The sequence below is a fragment of the Atractosteus spatula genome, assembly GCF_055471065.1.
Source record: "Atractosteus spatula isolate fAtrSpa1 chromosome 26 unlocalized genomic scaffold, fAtrSpa1.hap1 SUPER_26_unloc_1, whole genome shotgun sequence".
In the NCBI taxonomy this organism is placed as follows: domain Eukaryota; kingdom Metazoa; phylum Chordata; class Actinopteri; order Semionotiformes; family Lepisosteidae; genus Atractosteus; species Atractosteus spatula.
In genome coordinates, this window is record NW_028296644.1 from 2,797,201 (window position 1) to 2,817,743 (window position 20,543).

A 20,543-nucleotide genomic window follows, 5' to 3' on the forward strand; every position below is an offset into this window, starting at 1 on the left:
TCCTGCAGCTACGGGAAGTGGGACACAGACATGCTGCAATGCTTTCAGGGCGTTATGATTTGTTTGTGCAACATCCGAGAAGAGTACTTGTGGCTTGAATGTGAACTGTACGTGGCCGCCCCCTTTCCTCTGTAGTGCATGATTTCCTCCCGGCATGCCCTTCGTCATTGTTCTGTCATCTTGTATTTAAAGGGTTGTATTTCTGCTGCTGAAAATAAGCAACGGTTTTCTCACAACGCCCTTTGTTCCCAACGGAGACCTTGTCTGTCATGAAATTCTTCAAAACCTCGAGCTATAAGAAGAAGACGACAGATATGAAGCGTTACAGCAACGACATGCCATGAGACGATTGGTAACGATTTCCATAGGATCCCCGCGGTTGCCTGGCAACCGTCAACTTTGCGCAGTGGCAGTATCGTAGCCTGTGAGGTTTAGCCGAGGCGCGATTATTGCTAGTTGAAAACTTTTCCCAATACCCCGCTTCCGCCGGTTTGCAATACAATCGGCGGAAGCAATTTTTGACAGTCTCGTCAGAGACTGAGCAAGGTGTTTAAAGACAGATTTTGTCATGGTGACATCATGGTAGAAAGAAACGAGCTTTTTTCTTCTCGACAGAAACGCTCTTTAGCTCTTTCAGCGTTATGCAGGGAACAGATCTGTCGAGAACACTTTTGAGTCAGCGCGAAACGCCGTGTTCTGTCAGTTTGATTTCATATTGCTCGTAGCGGCGCCCGGCTTTTGTCTGTCAAACGCTAGGTTGCGCTTCTTCATGCTGCATCGTCGCATGAGTGGAGCTTTTTAAACGTCTGTACTTACTGCGCCCCATAAGAAATCATTAATCATTTGTCCCCGTTCAAAAGAGATTGTGCGATGTCCTGCAGCGTTCGCAAAGCAAACCTTTGACAGTTTGAAAAGAGGAATTTATTCTGCTTCCTGTGCTTGCAGTTGTTACAAAGTTGAACGTCCTTACACGATCTGCTGCAGTTTTCAGTGGGCGGGCTTTGTCAAAGTCGTGGAAAAACGCACTGTGTTTCGGCTCGGGAAACATCCTGCATGCTTTCTGTGTGTATAGCTGTCTTTTAACGCATACAGAATTCATTCGAAATCATTGATTTCTCCAATTAACAGGGGGCCTTTTTGAACCTGCGAGAAGCATTCTTTTAATGTAACAGATTTACTCCGGGGAAAGGCAGCATGACATTGAGAGTTGCTCAAGCTTTCAGCACCCGTATCGGACTGCGTGTAAGCAGACATCGCTCAGAATGCCCTTTAAGATTCTCGTAGCGGCGCCCGGCTTTTGTCTGTCAAATGCTAGGTTGCGCTTCTTCGTGCTGCATCGCCGGCACGAGTGGAGCTTTTAAAACGTCAGTTCTTACTGCGCCCCATAAGAAATCATTTGTCCCCGTTCAAAAGAGATTGTGTGATGTCCTGCAGCGTTCGCAAGGCAAACCTTTGACAGTTTGAAAAGAGGAATTTATTCTGCTTCCTGTTCTTGCAGTAGTTACAAATCGAACGTCTTTACACGATCTGCTGCAGTTTTCAGTGGGCGGGCTTTGTCAAATGGCTTGGAAAAAGGCACTGTGTTTCGGCTCGGGAAACACCCTGCATGTTTTCTGTGTGTATAGCTGTCTTTTAACGCATACAGAACTCATTCGAAATCATTGATTTCTCCAATTAACAGGGGCCCTTTTTGAACCTGCGAGAAGCTGTCTTTCAATGTAACAGATTTACTCCGGGGAAAGGCAGCATGATATTGAGAGTTTCTCAAGCTTTCAGCACCCATATCGGACTGCGTGTATGCAGACATCGCTCAGAATCCCCTGTAAGATTCTCCCCCAATTCATTTGTGCAACCTCTTTCAAAAAAGGCTTTGCTGGTCACATTTTTAGGTTCATAACAGAAGTTACGGACACTCGGCGCTGCGATGGCCGGGAACCGAACCCGGGTCAACTGCTTGGAAGGCAGCTATGCTCACCACTATACCACCAACGCACAGCTGCTGGAGCCCTGCAGGACACCACGAGAGAATGCTCACGATATCGGACGCTGTCTCCGGGACGTGCTGATTCCACACATCGTGAACAAATCATGATATTGTTAGTTACTGTAGCTAGACGTTCAAATGAGTTTCATGGCCAGATGGACTGTTTCCTCCAGCGGTATAGTATTGCAGTGAGACAGCACGATGCCTGCAAGACTATGTCACGCTAAACGCCACAGATTGTGTTTGTCCGTTCGTGTCAGTCGTCCTGCAGCTACGGGAAGTGGGACACAGACATGCTGCAATGCTTTCAGGGCGTTATGATTTGTTTGTGCAACATCCGAGAAGAGTACTTGTGGCTTGAATGTGAACTGTACGTGGCCGCCCCCTTTCCTCTGTAGTGCATGATTTCCTCCCGGCATGCCCTTCGTCATTGTTCTGTCATCTTGTATTTAAAGGGTTGTATTTCTGCTGCTGAAAATAAGCAACGGTTTTCTCACAACGCCCTTTGTTCCCAACGGAGACCTTGTCTGTCATGAAATTCTTCAAAACCTCGAGCTATAAGAAGAAGACGACAGATATGAAGCGTTACAGCAACGACATGCCATGAGACGATTGGTAACGATTTCCATAGGATCCCCGCGGTTGCCTGGCAACCGTCAACTTTGCGCAGTGGCAGTATCGTAGCCTGTGAGGTTTAGCCGAGGCGCGATTATTGCTAGTTGAAAACTTTTCCCAATACCCCGCTTCCGCCGGTTTGCAATACAATCGGCGGAAGCAATTTTTGACAGTCTCGTCAGAGACTGAGCAAGGTGTTTAAAGACAGATTTTGTCATGGTGACATCATGGTAGAAAGAAACGAGCTTTTTTCTTCTCGACAGAAACGCTCTTTAGCTCTTTCAGCGTTATGCAGGGAACAGATCTGTCGAGAACACTTTTGAGTCAGCGCGAAACGCCGTGTTCTGTCAGTTTGATTTCATATTGCTCGTAGCGGCGCCCGGCTTTTGTCTGTCAAACGCTAGGTTGCGCTTCTTCATGCTGCATCGTCGCATGAGTGGAGCTTTTTAAACGTCTGTACTTACTGCGCCCCATAAGAAATCATTAATCATTTGTCCCCGTTCAAAAGAGATTGTGCGATGTCCTGCAGCGTTCGCAAAGCAAACCTTTGACAGTTTGAAAAGAGGAATTTATTCTGCTTCCTGTGCTTGCAGTTGTTACAAAGTTGAACGTCCTTACACGATCTGCTGCAGTTTTCAGTGGGCGGGCTTTGTCAAAGTCGTGGAAAAACGCACTGTGTTTCGGCTCGGGAAACATCCTGCATGCTTTCTGTGTGTATAGCTGTCTTTTAACGCATACAGAATTCATTCGAAATCATTGATTTCTCCAATTAACAGGGGGCCTTTTTGAACCTGCGAGAAGCATTCTTTTAATGTAACAGATTTACTCCGGGGAAAGGCAGCATGACATTGAGAGTTGCTCAAGCTTTCAGCACCCGTATCGGACTGCGTGTAAGCAGACATCGCTCAGAATGCCCTTTAAGATTCTCGTAGCGGCGCCCGGCTTTTGTCTGTCAAATGCTAGGTTGCGCTTCTTCGTGCTGCATCGCCGGCACGAGTGGAGCTTTTAAAACGTCAGTTCTTACTGCGCCCCATAAGAAATCATTTGTCCCCGTTCAAAAGAGATTGTGTGATGTCCTGCAGCGTTCGCAAGGCAAACCTTTGACAGTTTGAAAAGAGGAATTTATTCTGCTTCCTGTTCTTGCAGTAGTTACAAATCGAACGTCTTTACACGATCTGCTGCAGTTTTCAGTGGGCGGGCTTTGTCAAATGGCTTGGAAAAAGGCACTGTGTTTCGGCTCGGGAAACACCCTGCATGTTTTCTGTGTGTATAGCTGTCTTTTAACGCATACAGAACTCATTCGAAATCATTGATTTCTCCAATTAACAGGGGCCCTTTTTGAACCTGCGAGAAGCTGTCTTTCAATGTAACAGATTTACTCCGGGGAAAGGCAGCATGATATTGAGAGTTTCTCAAGCTTTCAGCACCCATATCGGACTGCGTGTATGCAGACATCGCTCAGAATCCCCTGTAAGATTCTCCCCCAATTCATTTGTGCAACCTCTTTCAAAAAAGGCTTTGCTGGTCACATTTTTAGGTTCATAACAGAAGTTACGGACACTCGGCGCTGCGATGGCCGGGAACCGAACCCGGGTCAACTGCTTGGAAGGCAGCTATGCTCACCACTATACCACCAACGCACAGCTGCTGGAGCCCTGCAGGACACCACGAGAGAATGCTCACGATATCGGACGCTGTCTCCGGGACGTGCTGATTCCACACATCGTGAACAAATCATGATATTGTTAGTTACTGTAGCTAGACGTTCAAATGAGTTTCATGGCCAGATGGACTGTTTCCTCCAGCGGTATAGTATTGCAGTGAGACAGCACGATGCCTGCAAGACTATGTCACGCTAAACGCCACAGATTGTGTTTGTCCGTTCGTGTCAGTCGTCCTGCAGCTACGGGAAGTGGGACACAGACATGCTGCAATGCTTTCAGGGCGTTATGATTTGTTTGTGCAACATCCGAGAAGAGTACTTGTGGCTTGAATGTGAACTGTACGTGGCCGCCCCCTTTCCTCTGTAGTGCATGATTTCCTCCCGGCATGCCCTTCGTCATTGTTCTGTCATCTTGTATTTAAAGGGTTGTATTTCTGCTGCTGAAAATAAGCAACGGTTTTCTCACAACGCCCTTTGTTCCCAACGGAGACCTTGTCTGTCATGAAATTCTTCAAAACCTCGAGCTATAAGAAGAAGACGACAGATATGAAGCGTTACAGCAACGACATGCCATGAGACGATTGGTAACGATTTCCATAGGATCCCCGCGGTTGCCTGGCAACCGTCAACTTTGCGCAGTGGCAGTATCGTAGCCTGTGAGGTTTAGCCGAGGCGCGATTATTGCTAGTTGAAAACTTTTCCCAATACCCCGCTTCCGCCGGTTTGCAATACAATCGGCGGAAGCAATTTTTGACAGTCTCGTCAGAGACTGAGCAAGGTGTTTAAAGACAGATTTTGTCATGGTGACATCATGGTAGAAAGAAACGAGCTTTTTTCTTCTCGACAGAAACGCTCTTTAGCTCTTTCAGCGTTATGCAGGGAACAGATCTGTCGAGAACACTTTTGAGTCAGCGCGAAACGCCGTGTTCTGTCAGTTTGATTTCATATTGCTCGTAGCGGCGCCCGGCTTTTGTCTGTCAAACGCTAGGTTGCGCTTCTTCATGCTGCATCGTCGCATGAGTGGAGCTTTTTAAACGTCTGTACTTACTGCGCCCCATAAGAAATCATTAATCATTTGTCCCCGTTCAAAAGAGATTGTGCGATGTCCTGCAGCGTTCGCAAAGCAAACCTTTGACAGTTTGAAAAGAGGAATTTATTCTGCTTCCTGTGCTTGCAGTAGTTACAAAGTTGAACGTCCTTACACGATCTGCTGCAGTTTTCAGTGGGCGGGCTTTGTCAAAGTCGTGGAAAAACGCACTGTGTTTCGGCTCGGGAAACATCCTGCATGCTTTCTGTGTGTATAGCTGTCTTTTAACGCATACAGAATTCATTCGAAATCATTGATTTCTCCAATTAACAGGGGGCCTTTTTGAACCTGCGAGAAGCATTCTTTTAATGTAACAGATTTACTCCGGGGAAAGGCAGCATGACATTGAGAGTTGCTCAAGCTTTCAGCACCCGTATCGGACTGCGTGTAAGCAGACATCGCTCAGAATGCCCTTTAAGATTCTCGTAGCGGCGCCCGGCTTTTGTCTGTCAAATGCTAGGTTGCGCTTCTTCGTGCTGCATCGCCGGCACGAGTGGAGCTTTTAAAACGTCAGTTCTTACTGCGCCCCATAAGAAATCATTTGTCCCCGTTCAAAAGAGATTGTGTGATGTCCTGCAGCGTTCGCAAGGCAAACCTTTGACAGTTTGAAAAGAGGAATTTATTCTGCTTCCTGTTCTTGCAGTAGTTACAAATCGAACGTCTTTACACGATCTGCTGCAGTTTTCAGTGGGCGGGCTTTGTCAAATGGCTTGGAAAAAGGCACTGTGTTTCGGCTCGGGAAACACCCTGCATGTTTTCTGTGTGTATAGCTGTCTTTTAACGCATACAGAACTCATTCGAAATCATTGATTTCTCCAATTAACAGGGGCCCTTTTTGAACCTGCGAGAAGCTGTCTTTCAATGTAACAGATTTACTCCGGGGAAAGGCAGCATGATATTGAGAGTTTCTCAAGCTTTCAGCACCCATATCGGACTGCGTGTATGCAGACATCGCTCAGAATCCCCTGTAAGATTCTCCCCCAATTCATTTGTGCAACCTCTTTCAAAAAAGGCTTTGCTGGTCACATTTTTAGGTTCATAACAGAAGTTACGGACACTCGGCGCTGCGATGGCCGGGAACCGAACCCGGGTCAACTGCTTGGAAGGCAGCTATGCTCACCACTATACCACCAACGCACAGCTGCTGGAGCCCTGCAGGACACCACGAGAGAATGCTCACGATATCGGACGCTGTCTCCGGGACGTGCTGATTCCACACATCGTGAACAAATCATGATATTGTTAGTTACTGTAGCTAGACGTTCAAATGAGTTTCATGGCCAGATGGACTGTTTCCTCCAGCGGTATAGTATTGCAGTGAGACAGCACGATGCCTGCAAGACTATGTCACGCTAAACGCCACAGATTGTGTTTGTCCGTTCGTGTCAGTCGTCCTGCAGCTACGGGAAGTGGGACACAGACATGCTGCAATGCTTTCAGGGCGTTATGATTTGTTTGTGCAACATCCGAGAAGAGTACTTGTGGCTTGAATGTGAACTGTACGTGGCCGCCCCCTTTCCTCTGTAGTGCATGATTTCCTCCCGGCATGCCCTTCGTCATTGTTCTGTCATCTTGTATTTAAAGGGTTGTATTTCTGCTGCTGAAAATAAGCAACGGTTTTCTCACAACGCCCTTTGTTCCCAACGGAGACCTTGTCTGTCATGAAATTCTTCAAAACCTCGAGCTATAAGAAGAAGACGACAGATATGAAGCGTTACAGCAACGACATGCCATGAGACGATTGGTAACGATTTCCATAGGATCCCCGCGGTTGCCTGGCAACCGTCAACTTTGCGCAGTGGCAGTATCGTAGCCTGTGAGGTTTAGCCGAGGCGCGATTATTGCTAGTTGAAAACTTTTCCCAATACCCCGCTTCCGCCGGTTTGCAATACAATCGGCGAAAGCAATTTTTGACAGTCTCGTCAGAGACTGAGCAAGGTGTTTAAAGACAGATTTTGTCATGGTGACATCATGGTAGAAAGAAACGAGCTTGTTTCTTCTCGACAGAAACGCTCTTTAGCTCTTTCAGCGTTATGCAGGGAACAGATCTGTCGAGAACACTTTTGAGTCAGCGCGAAACGCCGTGTTCTGTCACTTTGATTTCATATTGCTCGTAGCGGCGCCCGGCTTTTGTCTGTCAAACGCTAGGTTGCGCTTCTTCATGCTGCATCGTCGCATGAGTGGAGCTTTTTAAACGTCTGTACTTACTGCGCCCCATAAGAAATCATTTGTCCCTGTTCAAAAGAGATTGTGCGATGTCCTGCAGCGTTCGCAAAGCAAACCTTTGACAGTTTGAAAAGAGGAATTTATTCTGCTTCCTGTGCTTGCAGTAGTTACAAAGTTGAACGTCTTTACACGATCTGCTGCAGTTTTCAGTGGGCGGGCTTTGTCAAAGTCATGGAAAAACGCACGGTGTTTCGGCTCGGGAAACATCCTGCATACTTTCTGTGTGTATAGCTGTCTTTTAACGCATACAGAATTCATTCGAAATCATTGATTTCTCCAATTAACAGGGGGCCTTTTTGAACCTGCGAGAAGCATTCTTTTAATGTAACAGATTTACTCCGGGGAAAGGCAGCATGACATTGAGAGTTGCTGAAGCTTTCAGCACCCGTATCGGACTGCGTGTAAGCAGACATCGCTCAGAATGCCCTTTAAGATTCTCGTAGCGGCGCCCGGCTTTTGTCTGTCAAATGCTAGGTTGCGCTTCTTCGTGCTGCATCGCCGGCACGAGTGGAGCTTTTAAAACGTCTGTTCTTACTGCGCCCCATAAGAAATCATTTGTCCCCGTTCAAAAGAGATTGTGTGATGTCCTGCAGCGTTCGCAAGGCAAACCTTTGACAGTTTGAAAAGAGGAATTTATTCTGCTTCCTGTTCTTGCAGTAGTTACAAAGTCGAACGTCTTTACACGATCTGCTGCAGTTTTCTGTGGGCGGGCTTTGTCAAATGGCTTGGAGAAAGGCACTGTGTTTCGGCTCGGGAAACACCCTGCATGTTTTCTGTGTGTATAGCTGTCTTTTAACGCATACAGAACTCATTCGAAATCATTGATTTCTCCAATTAACAGGGGCCCTTTTTGAACCTGCGAGAAGCTGTCTTTCAATGTAACAGATTTACTCCGGGGAAAGGCAGCATGATATTGAGAGTTTCTCAAGCTTTCAGCACCCATATCGGACTGCGTGTATGCAGACATCGCTCAGAATCCCCTGTAAGATTCTCCCCCAATTCATTTGTGCAACCTCTTTCAAAAAAGGCTTTGCTGGTCACATTTTTAGGTTCATAACAGAAGTTACGGACACTCGGCGCTGCGTTGGCCGGGAATCGAACCCGGGTCAACTGCTTGGAAGGCAGCTATGCTCACCACTATACCACCAACGCACAGCTGCTGGAGCCCTGCAGGACACCACGAGAGAATGCTCACGATATCGGACGCTGTCTCCGGGACGTGCTGATTCCACACATCGTGAACAAATCATGATATTGTTAGTTACTGTAGCTAGACGTTCAAATGAGTTTCATGGCCAGATGGACTGTTTCCTCCAGCGGTATAGTATTGCAGTGAGACAGCACGATGCCTGCAAGACAATGTCACGCTAAACGCCACAGATTGTGTTTGTCCGTTCGTGTCAGTCGTCCTGCAGCTACGGGAAGTGGGACACAGACATGCTGCAATGCTTTCAGGGCGTTATGATTTGTTTGTGCAACATCCGAGAAGAGTACTTGTGGCTTGAATGTGAACTGTACGTGCCCGCCCCCTTTCCTCTGTAGTGCATGATTTCCTCCCGGCATGCCCTTCGTCATTGTTCTGTCATCTTGTATTTAAAGGGTTGTATTTCTGCTGCTGAAAATAAGCAACGGTTTTCTCACAACGCCCTTTGTTCCCAACGGAGACCTTGTCTGTCATGAAATTCTTCAAAACCTCGAGCTATAAGAAGAAGACGACAGATATGAAGCGTTACAGCAACAACATGCCATGAGACGATTGGTAACGATTTCCATAGGATCCCCGCGGTTGCCTGGCAACCGTCAACTTTGCGCAGTGGCAGTATCGTAGCCTGTGAGGTTTAGCCGAGGCGCGATTATTGCTAGTTGAAAACTTTGCCCAATACCCCGCTTCCGCCGGTTTGCAATACAATCGGCGAAAGCAATTTTTGACAGTCTCGTCAGAGACTGAGCAAGGTGTTTAAAGACAGATTTTGTCATGGTGACATCATGATAGAAAGAAACGAGCTTGTTTCTTCTCGACAGAAACGCTCTTTAGCTCTTTCAGCGTTATGCAGGGAACAGATCTGTCGAGAACACTTTTGAGTCAGCGCGAAACGCCGTGTTCTGTCAGTTTGATTTCATATTGCTCGTAGCGGCGCCCGGCTTTTGTCTGTCAAACGCTAGGTTGCGCTTCTTCATGCTGCATCGTCGCATGAGTGGAGCTTTTTAAACGTCTGTACTTACTGCGCCCCATAAGAAATCATTTGTCCCTGTTCAAAAGAGATTGTGCGATGTCCTGCAGCGTTCGCAAAGCAAACCTTTGACAGTTTGAAAAGAGGAATTTATTCTGCTTCCTGTGCTTGCAGTAGTTACAAAGTTGAACGTCTTTACACGATCTGCTGCAGTTTTCAGTCGGCGGGCTTTGTCAAAGTCGTGGAAAAACGCACTGTGTTTCGGCTCGGGAAACATCCTGCATGCTTTCTGTGTGTATAGCTGTCTTTTAACGCATACAGAATTCATTCGAAATCATTGATTTCTCCAATTAACAGGGGGCCTTTTTGAACCTGCGAGAAGCATTCTTTTAATGTAACAGATTTACTCCGGGGAAAGGCAGCATGACATTGAGAGTTGCTCAAGCTTTCAGCACCCGTATCGGACTGCGTGTAAGCAGACATCGCTCAGAATGCCCTTTAAGATTCTCGTAGCGGCGCCCGGCTTTTGTCTGTCAAATGCTAGGTTGCGCTTCTTCGTGCTGCATCGCCGGCACGAGTGGAGCTTTTAAAACGTCTGTTCTTACTGCGTCCCATAAGAAATCATTTGTCCCCGTTCAAAAGAGATTGTGTGATGTCCTGCAGCGTTCGTAAGGCAAACCTTTGACAGTTTGAAAAGAGGAATTTATTCTGCTTCCTGTTCTTGCAGTAGTTACAAAGTCGAACGTCTTTACACAATCTGCTGCAGTTTTCAGTGGGCGGGCTTTGTCAAATGGCTTGGAAAAAGGCACTGTGTTTCGGCTCGGGAAACACCCTGCATGTTTTCTGTGTGTATAGCTGTCTTTTAACGCATACAGAACTCATTCGAAATCATTGATTTCTCCAATTAACAGGGGCCCTTTTTGAACCTGCGAGAAGCTGTCTTTCAATGTAACAGATTTACTCCGGGGAAAGGCAGCATGATATTGAGAGTTTCTCAAGCTTTCAGCACCCATATCGGACTGCGTGTATGCAGACATCGCTCAGAATCCCCTGTAAGATTCTCCCCCAATTCATTTGTGCAACCTCTTTCAAAAAAGGCTTTGCTGGTCACATTTTTAGGTTCATAACAGAAGTTACATACACTCGGCGCTGCGTTGGCCGGGAATCGAACCCAGGTCAACTGCTTGGAAGGCAGCTATGCTCACCACTATACCACCAACGCACAGCTGCTGAAGCCCTGCAGGACACCACGAGAGAATGCTCACGATATCGGACGCTGTCTCCGGGACGTGCTGATTCCACACATCGTGAACAAATCATGATATTGTTAGTTACTGTAGCTAGACGTTCAAATGAGTTTCATGGCCAGATGGACTGTTTCCTCCAGCGGTATAGTATTGCAGTGAGACAGCACGATGCCTGCAAGACTATGTCACGCTAAACGCCACAGATTGTGTTTGTCCGTTCGTGTCAGTCGTCCTGCAGCTACGGGAAGTGGGACACAGACATGCTGCAATGCTTTCAGGGCGTTATGATTTGTTTGTGCAACATCCGAGAAGAGTACTTGTGGCTTGAATGTGAACTGTACGTGCCCGCCCCCTTTCCTCTGTAGTGCATGATTTCCTCCCGGCATGCCCTTCGTCATTGTTCTGTCATCTTGTATTTAAAGGGTTGTATTTCTGCTGCTGAAAATAAGCAACGGTTTTCTCACAACGCCCTTTGTTCCCAACGGAGACCTTGTCTGTCATGAAATTCTTCAAAACCTCGAGCTATAAGAAGAAGACGACAGATATGAAGCGTTACAGCAACGACATGCCATGAGACGATTGGTAATGATTTCCATAGGATCCCCGCGGTTGCCTGGCAACCGTCAACTTTGCGCAGTGGCAGTATCGTAGCCTGTGAGGTTTAGCCGAGGCGCGATTATTGCTAGTTGAAAACTTTTCCCAATACCCCGCTTCCGCCGGTTTGCAATACAATCGGCGAAAGCAATTTTTGACAGTCTCGTCAGAGACTGAGCAAGGTGTTTAAAGACAGATTTTGTCATGGTGACATCATGGTAGAAAGAAACGAGCTTGTTTCTTCTCGATAGAAACGCTCTTTAGCTCTTTCAGCGTTATGCAGGGAACAGATCTGTCGAGAACACTTTTGAGTCAGCGCGAAACGCCGTGTTCTGTCAGTTTGATTTCATATTGCTCGTAGCGGCGCCCGGCTTTTGTCTGTCAAACGCTAGGTTGCGCTTCTTCATGCTGCATCGTCGCATGAGTGGAGCTTTTTAAACGTCTGTACTTACTGCGCCCCATAAGAAATCATTAATCATTTGTCCCCGTTCAAAAGAGATTGTGCGATGTCCTGCAGCGTTCGCAAAGCAAACCTTTGACAGTTTGAAAAGAGGAATTTATTCTGCTTCCTGTGCTTGCAGTAGTTACAAAGTTGAACGTCTTTACACGATCTGCTGCAGTTTTCAGTGGGCGGGCTTTGTCAAAGTCGTGGAAAAACGCACTGTGTTTCGGCTCGGGAAACATCCTGCATGTTTTCTGTGTGTATAGCTGTCTTTTAACGCATACAGAATTCATTCGAAATCATTGATTTCTCCAATTAACAGGGGGCCTTTTTGAACCTGCGAGAAGCATTCTTTTAATGTAACAGATTTACTCCGGGGAAAGGCAGCATGACATTGAGAGTTGCTCAAGCTTTCAGCACCCGTATCGGACTGCGTGTAAGCAGACATCGCTCAGAATGCCCTTTAAGATTCTCGTAGCGGCGCCCGGCTTTTGTCTGTCAAATGCTAGGTTGCGCTTCTTCGTGCTGCATCGCCGGCACGAGTGGAGCTTTTAAAACGTCTGTTCTTACTGCGCCCCATAAGAAATCATTTGTCCCCGTTCAAAAGAGATTGTGTGATGTCCTGCAGCGTTCGCAAGGCAAACCTTTGACAGTTTGAAAAGAGGAATTTATTCTGCTTACTGTTCTTGCAGTAGTTACAAAGTCAAACGTCTTTACACGATCTGCTGCAGTTTTCAGTGGGCGGGCTGTGTCAAATGGCTTGGAAAAAGGCACTGTGTTTCGGCTCGGGAAACACCCTGCATGTTTTCTGTGTGTATAGTTGTCTTTTAACGCATACAGAACTCATTCGAAATCATTGATTTCTCGAATTAACATGGGCCCTTTTTGAACCTGCGAGAAGCTGTCTTTCAATGTAACAGATTTACTCCGGGGAAAGGCAGCATGATATTGAGAGTTTCTCAAGCTTTCAGCACCCATACCGGACTGCGTGTATGCAGACATCACTCAGAATCCCCTGTATGATTCTCCCCCAATTCATTTGTGCAACCTCTTTCAAAAAAGGCTTTGCTGGTCACATTTTTAGGTTCATAACAGAAGCTACAGACACTCGGCGCTGCGATGGCCGGGAACCGAACCCGGGTCAACTGCTTGGAAGGCAGCTATGCTCACCACTCTACCACCAACGCACGGCTGCTGGAGCCCTGCAGGACACCACGAGAGAATGCTCACGAATCGGACGCTGTCTCCGGGACGTGCTGATTCCACACATCGTGAACAAATCATGATATTGTTAGTTACTGTAGCTAGACGTTCAAATGAGTTTCATGGCCAGATGGACTGTTTCCTCCAGCGGTATAGTATTGCAGTGAGACAGCACGATGCCTGCAAGACTATGTCACGCTAAACGCCACAGATTGTGTTTGTCCGTTCGTGTCAGTCGTCCTGCAGCTACGGGAAGTGGGACACAGACATGCTGCAATGCTTTCAGGGCGTTATGATTTGTTTGTGCAACATCCGAGAAGAGTACTTGTGGCTTGAATGTGAACTGTACGTGGCCGCCCCCTTTCCTCTGTAGTGCATGATTTCCTCCCGGCATGCCCTTCGTCATTGTTCTGTCATCTTGTATTTAAAGGGTTGTATTTCTGCTGCTGAAAATAAGCAACGGTTTTCTCACAACGCCCTTTGTTCCCAACGGAGACCTTGTCTGTCATGAAATTCTTCAAAACCTCGAGCTATAAGAAGAAGACGACAGATATGAAGCGTTACAGCAACGACATGCCATGAGACGATTGGTAACGATTTCCATAGGATCCCCGCGGTTGCCTGGCAACCGTCAACTTTGCGCAGTGGCAGTATCGTAGCCTGTGAGGTTTAGCCGAGGCGCGATTATTGCTAGTTGAAAACTTTTCCCAATACCCCGCTTCCGCCGGTTTGCAATACAATCGGCGAAAGCAATTTTTGACAGTCTCGTCAGAGACTGAGCAAGGTGTTTAAAGACAGATTTTGTCATGGTGACATCATGGTAGAAAGAAACGAGCTTGTTTCTTCTCGATAGAAACGCTCTTTAGCTCTTTCAGCGTTATGCAGGGAACAGATCTGTCGAGAACACTTTTGAGTCAGCGCGAAACGCCGTGTTCTGTCAGTTTGATTTCATATTGCTCGTAGCGGCGCCCGGCTTTTGTCTGTCAAACGCTAGGTTGCGCTTCTTCATGCTGCATCGTCGCATGAGTGGAGCTTTTTAAACGTCTGTACTTACTGCGCCCCATAAGAAATCATTAATCATTTGTCCCCGTTCAAAAGAGATTGTGCGATGTCCTGCAGCGTTCGCAAAGCAAACCTTTGACAGTTTGAAAAGAGGAATTTATTCTGCTTCCTGTGCTTGCAGTAGTTACAAAGTTGAACGTCTTTACACGATCTGCTGCAGTTTTCAGTGGGCGGGCTTTGTCAAAGTCGTGGAAAAACGCACTGTGTTTCGGCTCGGGAAACATCCTGCATGTTTTCTGTGTGTATAGCTGTCTTTTAACGCATACAGAATTCATTCGAAATCATTGATTTCTCCAATTAACAGGGGGCCTTTTTGAACCTGCGAGAAGCATTCTTTTAATGTAACAGATTTACTCCGGGGAAAGGCAGCATGACATTGAGAGTTGCTCAAGCTTTCAGCACCCGTATCGGACTGCGTGTAAGCAGACATCGCTCAGAATGCCCTTTAAGATTCTCGTAGCGGCGCCCGGCTTTTGTCTGTCAAATGCTAGGTTGCGCTTCTTCGTGCTGCATCGCCGGCAAGAGTGGAGCTTTTAAAACGTCTGTTCTTACTGCGCCCCATAAGAAATCATTTGTCCCCGTTCAAAAGAGATTGTGTGATGTCCTGCAGCGTTCGCAAGGCAAACCTTTGACAGTTTGAAAAGAGGAATTTATTCTGCTTCCTGTTCTTGCAGTAGTTACAAAGTCGAACGTCTTTACACGATCTGCTGCAGTTTTCAGTGGGCGGGCTTTGTCAAATGGCTTGGAAAAAGGCACTGTGTTTCGGCTCGGGAAACACCCTGCATGTGTTCTGTGTGTATAGCTGTCTTTTAACGCATACAGAACTCATTCGAAATCATTGATTTCTCCAATTAACAGGGGCCCTTTTTGAACCTGCGAGAAGCTGTCTTTCAATGTAACAGATTTACTCCGGGGAAAGGCAGCATGATATTGAGAGTTTCTCAAGCTTTCAGCACCCATATCGGACTGCGTGTATGCAGACATCGCTCAGAATACACTGTAAGATTCTCCCCCAATTCATTTGTGCAACCTCTTTCAAAAAAGGCTTTGCTGGTCACATTTTTAGGTTCATAACAGAAACTACAGACACTCGGCGCTGCGATGGCCGGGAACCGAACCCGGGTCAACTGCTTGGAAGGCAGCTATGCTCACCACTATACCACCAACGCACAGCTGCTGGAGCCCTGCAGGACACCACAAGAGAATGCTCACGATATCGGACGCTGTCTCCGGGACGTGCTGATTCCACACATCGTGAACAAATCATGATATTGTTAATTACTGTAGCTAGACGTTCAAATGAGTTTCATGGCCAGATGGACTGTTTCCTCCAGCGGTATAGTATTGCAGTGAGACAGCACGATGCCTGCAAGACTATGTCACGCTAAACGCCACAGATTGTGTTTGTCCGTTCGTGTCAGTCGTCCTGCAGCTACGGGAAGTGGGACACAGACATGCTGCAATGCTTTCAGGGCGTTATGATTTGTTTGTGCAACATCCGAGAAGAGTACTTGTGGCTTGAATGTGAACTGTACGTGGCCGCCCCCTTTCCTCTGTAGTGCATGATTTCCTCCCGGCATGCCCTTCGTCATTGTTCTGTCATCTTGTATTTAAAGGGTTGTATTTCTGCTGCTGAAAATAAGCAACGGTTTTCTCACAACGCCCTTTGTTCCCAACGGAGACCTTGTCTGTCATGAAATTCTTCAAAACCTCGAGCTATAAGAAGAAGACGACAGATATGAAGCGTTACAGCAACGACATGCCATGAGACGATTGGTAACGATTTCCATAGGATCCCCGCGGTTGCCTGGCAACCGTCAACTTTGCGCAGTGGCAGTATCGTAGCCTGTGAGGTTTAGCCGAGGCGCGATTATTGCTAGTTGAAAACTTTTCCCAATACCCCGCTTCCGCCGGTTTGCAATACAATCGGCGGAAGCAATTTTTGACAGTCTCGTCAGAGACTGAGCAAGGTGTTTAAAGACAGATTTTGTCCTGGTGACATAATGGTAGAAAGAAACGAGCTTTTTTCTTCTCGACAGAAACGCTCTTTAGCTCTTTCAGCGTTATGCAGGGAACAGATCTGTCGAGAACACTTTTGAGTCAGCGCGAAACGCCGTGTTCTGTCAGTTTGATTTCATATTGCTCGTAGCGGCGCCCGGCTTTTGTCTGTCAAACGCTAGGTTGCGCTTCTTCATGCTGCATCGTCGCATGAGTGGAGCTTTTTAAACGTCTGTACTTACTGCGCCCCATAAGAAATCATTAATCATTTGTCCCCGTTCAAAAGAGATTGTGCGATGTCCTGCAGCGTTCGCAAAGCAAACCTTTGACAGTTTGAAAAGAGGAATTTATTCTGCTTCCTGTGCTTGCAGTACTTACAAAGTTGAACGTCTTTACACGATCTGCTGCAGTTTTCAGTGGGCGGGCTTTGTCAAAGTCGTGGAAAAACGCACTGTGTTTCGGCTCGGGAAACATCCTGCATGTTTTCTGTGTGTATAGCTGTCTTTTAACGCATACAGAATTCATTCGAAATCATTGATTTCTCCAATTAACAGGGGGCCTTTTTGAACCTGCGAGAAGCATTCTTTTAATGTAACAGATTTACTCCGGGGAAAGGCAGCATGACATTGAGAGTTGCTCAAGCTTTCAGCACCCGTATCGGACTGCGTGTAAGCAGACATCGCTCAGAATGCCCTTTAAGATTCTCGTAGCGGCGCCCGGCTTTTGTCTGTCAAATGCTAGGTTGCGCTTCTTCGTGCTGCATCGCCGGCAAGAGTGGAGCTTTTAAAACGTCTGTTCTTACTGCGCCCCATAAGAAATCATTTGTCCCCGTTCAAAAGAGATTGTGTGATGTCCTGCAGCGTTCGCAAGGCAAACCTTTGACAGTTTGAAAAGAGGAATTTATTCTGCTTCCTGTTCTTGCAGTAGTTACAAAGTCGAACGTCTTTACACGATCTGCTGCAGTTTTCAGTGGGCGGGCTTTGTCAAATGGCTTGGAAAAAGGCACTGTGTTTCGGCTCGGGAAACACCCTGCATGTTTTTTGTGTGTATAGCTGTCTTTTAACGCATACAGAACTCATTCGAAATCATTGATTTCTCCAATTAACAGGGGCCCTTTTTGAACCTGCGAGAAGCTGTCTTTCAATGTAACAGATTTACTCCGGGGAAAGGCAGCATGATATTGAGAGTTTCTCAAGCTTTCAGCACCCATATCGGACTGCGTGTATGCAGACATCGCTCAGAATACCCTGTAAGATTCTCCCCCAATTCATTTGTGCAACCTCTTTCAAAAAAGGCTTTGCTGGTCACATTTTTAGGTTCATAACAGAAGCTACAGACACTCGGCGCTGCGATGGCAGGGACGAATCCGGGTCAACTGCTTGGAAGGCAGCTATGCTCACCACTATACCACCAACGCACAGCTGCTGGAGCCCTGCAGGACACCACGAGAGAATGCTCACGATATCGGACGCTGTCTCCGGGACGTGCTGATTCCACACATCGTGAACAAATCATGATATTGTTAGTTACTGTAGCTAGACGTTCAAATGAGTTTCATGGCCAGATGGACTGTTTCCTCCAGCGGTATAGTATTGCAGTGAGACAGCACGATGCCTGCAAACTATGTCACGCTAAACGCCACAGATTGTGTTTGTCCGTTCGTGTCAGTCGTCCTGCAGCTACGGGAAGTGGGACACAGACATGCTGCAATGCTTTCAGGGCGTTATGATTTGTTTGTGCAACATCCGAGAAGAGTACTTGTGGCTTGAATGTGAACTGTACGTGGCCGCCCCCTTTCCTCTGTAGTGCATGATTTCCTCCCGGCATGCCCTTCGTCATTGTTCTGTCATCTTGTATTTAAAGGGTTGTATTTCTGCTGCTGAAAATAAGCAACGGTTTTCTCACAACGCCCTTTGTTCCCAACGGAGACCTTGTCTGTCATGAAATTCTTCAAAACCTCGAGCTATAAGAAGAAGACGACAGATATGAAGCGTTACAGCAACGACATGCCATGAGACGATTGGTAACGATTTCCATAGGATCCCCGCGGTTGCCTGGCAACCGTCAACTTTGCGCAGTGGCAGTATCGTAGCCTGTGAGGTTTAGCCGAGGCGCGATTATTGCTAGTTGAAAACTTTTCCCAATACCCCGCTTCCGCCGGTTTGCAATACAATCGGCGGAAGCAATTTTTGACAGTCTCGTCAGAGACTGAGCAAGGTGTTTAAAGACAGATTTTGTCCTGGTGACATCATGGTAGAAAGAAACGAGCTTTTTTCTTCTCGACAGAAACGCTCTTTAGCTCTTTCAGCGTTATGCATGGAACAGATCTGTCGAGAACACTTTTGAGTCAGCGCGAAACGCCGTGTTCTGTCAGTTTGATTTCATATTGCTCGTAGCGGCGCCCGGCTTTTGTCTGTCAAACGCTAGGTTGCGCTTCTTCATGCTGCATCGTCGCATGAGTGGAGCTTTTTAAACGTCTGTACTTACTGCGCCCCATAAGAAATCATTAATCATTTGTCCCCGTTCAAAAGAGATTGTGCGATGTCCTGCAGCGTTCGCAAAGCAAACCTTTGACAGTTTGAAAAGAGGAATTTATTCTGCTTCCTGTGCTTGCAGTAGTTACAAAGTTGAACGTCTTTACACGATCTGCTGCAGTTTTCAGTGGGCGGGCTTTGTCAAAGTCGTGGAAAAACGCACTGTGTTTCGGCTCGGGAAACATCCTGCATGTTTTCTGTGTGTATAGCTGTCTTTTAACGCATACAGAATTCATTCGAAATCATTGATTTCTCCAATTAACAGGGGGCCTTTTTGAACCTGCGAGAAGCATTCTTTTAATGTAACAGATTTACTCCGGGGAAAGGCAGCATGACATTGAGAGTTGCTCAAGCTTTCAGCACCCGTATCGGACTGCGTGTAAGCAGACATCGCTCAGAATGCCCTTTAAGATTCTCGTAGCGGCGCCCGGCTTTTGTCTGTCAAATGCTAGGTTGCGCTTCTTCGTGCTGCATCGCCGGCAAGAGTGGAGCTTTTAAAACGTCTGTTCTTACTGCGCCCCATAAGAAATCATTTGTCCCCGTTCAAAAGAGATTGTGTGATGTCCTGCAGCGCTCGCAAGGCAAACCTTTGACAGTTTGAAAAGAGGAATTTATTCTGCTTCCTGTTCTTGCAGTAGTTACAAAGTCGAACGTCTTTACACGATCTGCTGCAGTTTTCAGTGGGCGGGCTTTGTCAAATGGCTTGGAAAAAGGCACTGTGTTTCGGCTCGGGAAACACCCTGCATGTTTTCTGTGTGTATAGCTGTCTTTTAACGCATACAGAACTCATTCGAAATCATTGATTTCTCCAATTAACAGGGGCCCTTTTTGAACCTGCGAGAAGCTGTCTTTCAATGTAACAGATTTACTCCGGGGAAAGGCAGCATGATATTGAGAGTTTCTCAAGCTTTCAGCACCCATATCGGACTGCGTGTATGCAGACATCGCTCAGAATACCCTGTAAGATTCTCCCCCAATCCATTTGTGCAACCTCTTTCAAAAAAGGCTTTGCTGGTCACATTTTTAGGTTCATAACAGAAACTGCAGACACTCGGCGCTGCGATGGCCGGGAACCGAACCCGGGTCAACTGCTTGGAAGGCAGCTATGCTCACCACTATACCACCAACGCACAGCTGCTGGAGCCCTGCAGGACACCACGAGAGAATGCTCACGATATCGGACGCTGTCTCCGGGACGTGCTGATTCCACACATCGTGAACAAATCATGATATTGTTAGTTACTGTAGCTAGACGTTCAAATGAGTTTCATGGCCAGATGGACTGTTTCCTCCAGCGGTATAGTATTGCAGTGAGACAGCACGATGCCTGCAAGACTATGTCACGCTAAACGCCACAGATTGTGTTTGTCCGTTCGTGTCAGTCGTCCTGCAGCTACGGGAAGTGGGACACAGACATGCTGCAATGCTTTCAGGGCGTTATGATTTGTTTGTGCAACATCCGAGAAGAGTACTTGTGGCTTGAATGTGAACTGTACGTGGCCGCCCCCTTTCCTCTGTAGTGCATGATTTCCTCCCGGCATGCCCTTCGTCATTGTTCTGTCATCTTGTATTTAAAGGGTTGTATTTCTGCTGCTGAAAATAAGCAACGGTTTTCTCACAACGCCCTTTGTTCCCAACGGAGACCTTGTCTGTCATGAAATTCTTCAAAACCTCGAGCTATAAGAAGAAGACGACAGATATGAAGCGTTACAGCAAC

At 46.9% G+C, this 20,543-nt stretch overlaps 16 non-coding genes across 16 annotated transcripts; 9 read left to right on the top strand and 7 right to left on the bottom strand.

Moving 5' to 3' along the window:
• Window positions 1-395: 395 nt before the first annotated feature.
• LOC148810657 (U4 spliceosomal RNA) lies at window positions 396-537 on the top strand. The gene has a single exon (XR_016086754.1). It is a non-coding gene; the product is annotated as a U4 spliceosomal RNA (small nuclear RNA).
• Window positions 538-1,920: 1,383 nt separating this feature from the next.
• trnag-ucc (transfer RNA glycine (anticodon UCC)) lies at window positions 1,921-1,992 on the bottom strand. The gene has a single exon. It is a non-coding gene; the product is annotated as a tRNA-Gly (tRNA).
• Window positions 1,993-2,642: 650 nt separating this feature from the next.
• On the top strand, window positions 2,643-2,784 carry LOC148810659 (U4 spliceosomal RNA). The gene has a single exon (XR_016086755.1). It is a non-coding gene; the product is annotated as a U4 spliceosomal RNA (small nuclear RNA).
• A 1,383-nt stretch (window positions 2,785-4,167) lies between these two features.
• Window positions 4,168-4,239, bottom strand: trnag-ucc (transfer RNA glycine (anticodon UCC)). The gene has a single exon. It is a non-coding gene; the product is annotated as a tRNA-Gly (tRNA).
• Window positions 4,240-4,889: 650 nt separating this feature from the next.
• LOC148810661 (U4 spliceosomal RNA) lies at window positions 4,890-5,031 on the top strand. Its single transcript, XR_016086756.1, has one exon. It is a non-coding gene; the product is annotated as a U4 spliceosomal RNA (small nuclear RNA).
• A 1,383-nt stretch (window positions 5,032-6,414) lies between these two features.
• trnag-ucc (transfer RNA glycine (anticodon UCC)) lies at window positions 6,415-6,486 on the bottom strand. Its single transcript has one exon. It is a non-coding gene; the product is annotated as a tRNA-Gly (tRNA).
• Window positions 6,487-7,136: 650 nt separating this feature from the next.
• LOC148810663 (U4 spliceosomal RNA) lies at window positions 7,137-7,278 on the top strand. The gene has a single exon (XR_016086697.1). It is a non-coding gene; the product is annotated as a U4 spliceosomal RNA (small nuclear RNA).
• A 1,377-nt stretch (window positions 7,279-8,655) lies between these two features.
• On the bottom strand, window positions 8,656-8,727 carry trnag-ucc (transfer RNA glycine (anticodon UCC)). Its single transcript has one exon. It is a non-coding gene; the product is annotated as a tRNA-Gly (tRNA).
• Window positions 8,728-9,377: 650 nt separating this feature from the next.
• LOC148810665 (U4 spliceosomal RNA) lies at window positions 9,378-9,519 on the top strand. The gene has a single exon (XR_016086705.1). It is a non-coding gene; the product is annotated as a U4 spliceosomal RNA (small nuclear RNA).
• A 1,377-nt stretch (window positions 9,520-10,896) lies between these two features.
• trnag-ucc (transfer RNA glycine (anticodon UCC)) lies at window positions 10,897-10,968 on the bottom strand. The gene has a single exon. It is a non-coding gene; the product is annotated as a tRNA-Gly (tRNA).
• Window positions 10,969-11,618: 650 nt separating this feature from the next.
• On the top strand, window positions 11,619-11,760 carry LOC148810667 (U4 spliceosomal RNA). Its single transcript, XR_016086698.1, has one exon. It is a non-coding gene; the product is annotated as a U4 spliceosomal RNA (small nuclear RNA).
• A 2,105-nt stretch (window positions 11,761-13,865) lies between these two features.
• LOC148810668 (U4 spliceosomal RNA) lies at window positions 13,866-14,007 on the top strand. The gene has a single exon (XR_016086699.1). It is a non-coding gene; the product is annotated as a U4 spliceosomal RNA (small nuclear RNA).
• A 1,384-nt stretch (window positions 14,008-15,391) lies between these two features.
• Window positions 15,392-15,463, bottom strand: trnag-ucc (transfer RNA glycine (anticodon UCC)). Its single transcript has one exon. It is a non-coding gene; the product is annotated as a tRNA-Gly (tRNA).
• Window positions 15,464-16,113: 650 nt separating this feature from the next.
• On the top strand, window positions 16,114-16,255 carry LOC148810670 (U4 spliceosomal RNA). The gene has a single exon (XR_016086757.1). It is a non-coding gene; the product is annotated as a U4 spliceosomal RNA (small nuclear RNA).
• A 2,103-nt stretch (window positions 16,256-18,358) lies between these two features.
• LOC148810671 (U4 spliceosomal RNA) lies at window positions 18,359-18,500 on the top strand. The gene has a single exon (XR_016086758.1). It is a non-coding gene; the product is annotated as a U4 spliceosomal RNA (small nuclear RNA).
• A 1,384-nt stretch (window positions 18,501-19,884) lies between these two features.
• On the bottom strand, window positions 19,885-19,956 carry trnag-ucc (transfer RNA glycine (anticodon UCC)). Its single transcript has one exon. It is a non-coding gene; the product is annotated as a tRNA-Gly (tRNA).
• Between the last annotated feature and the right edge of the window lie 587 nt (window positions 19,957-20,543).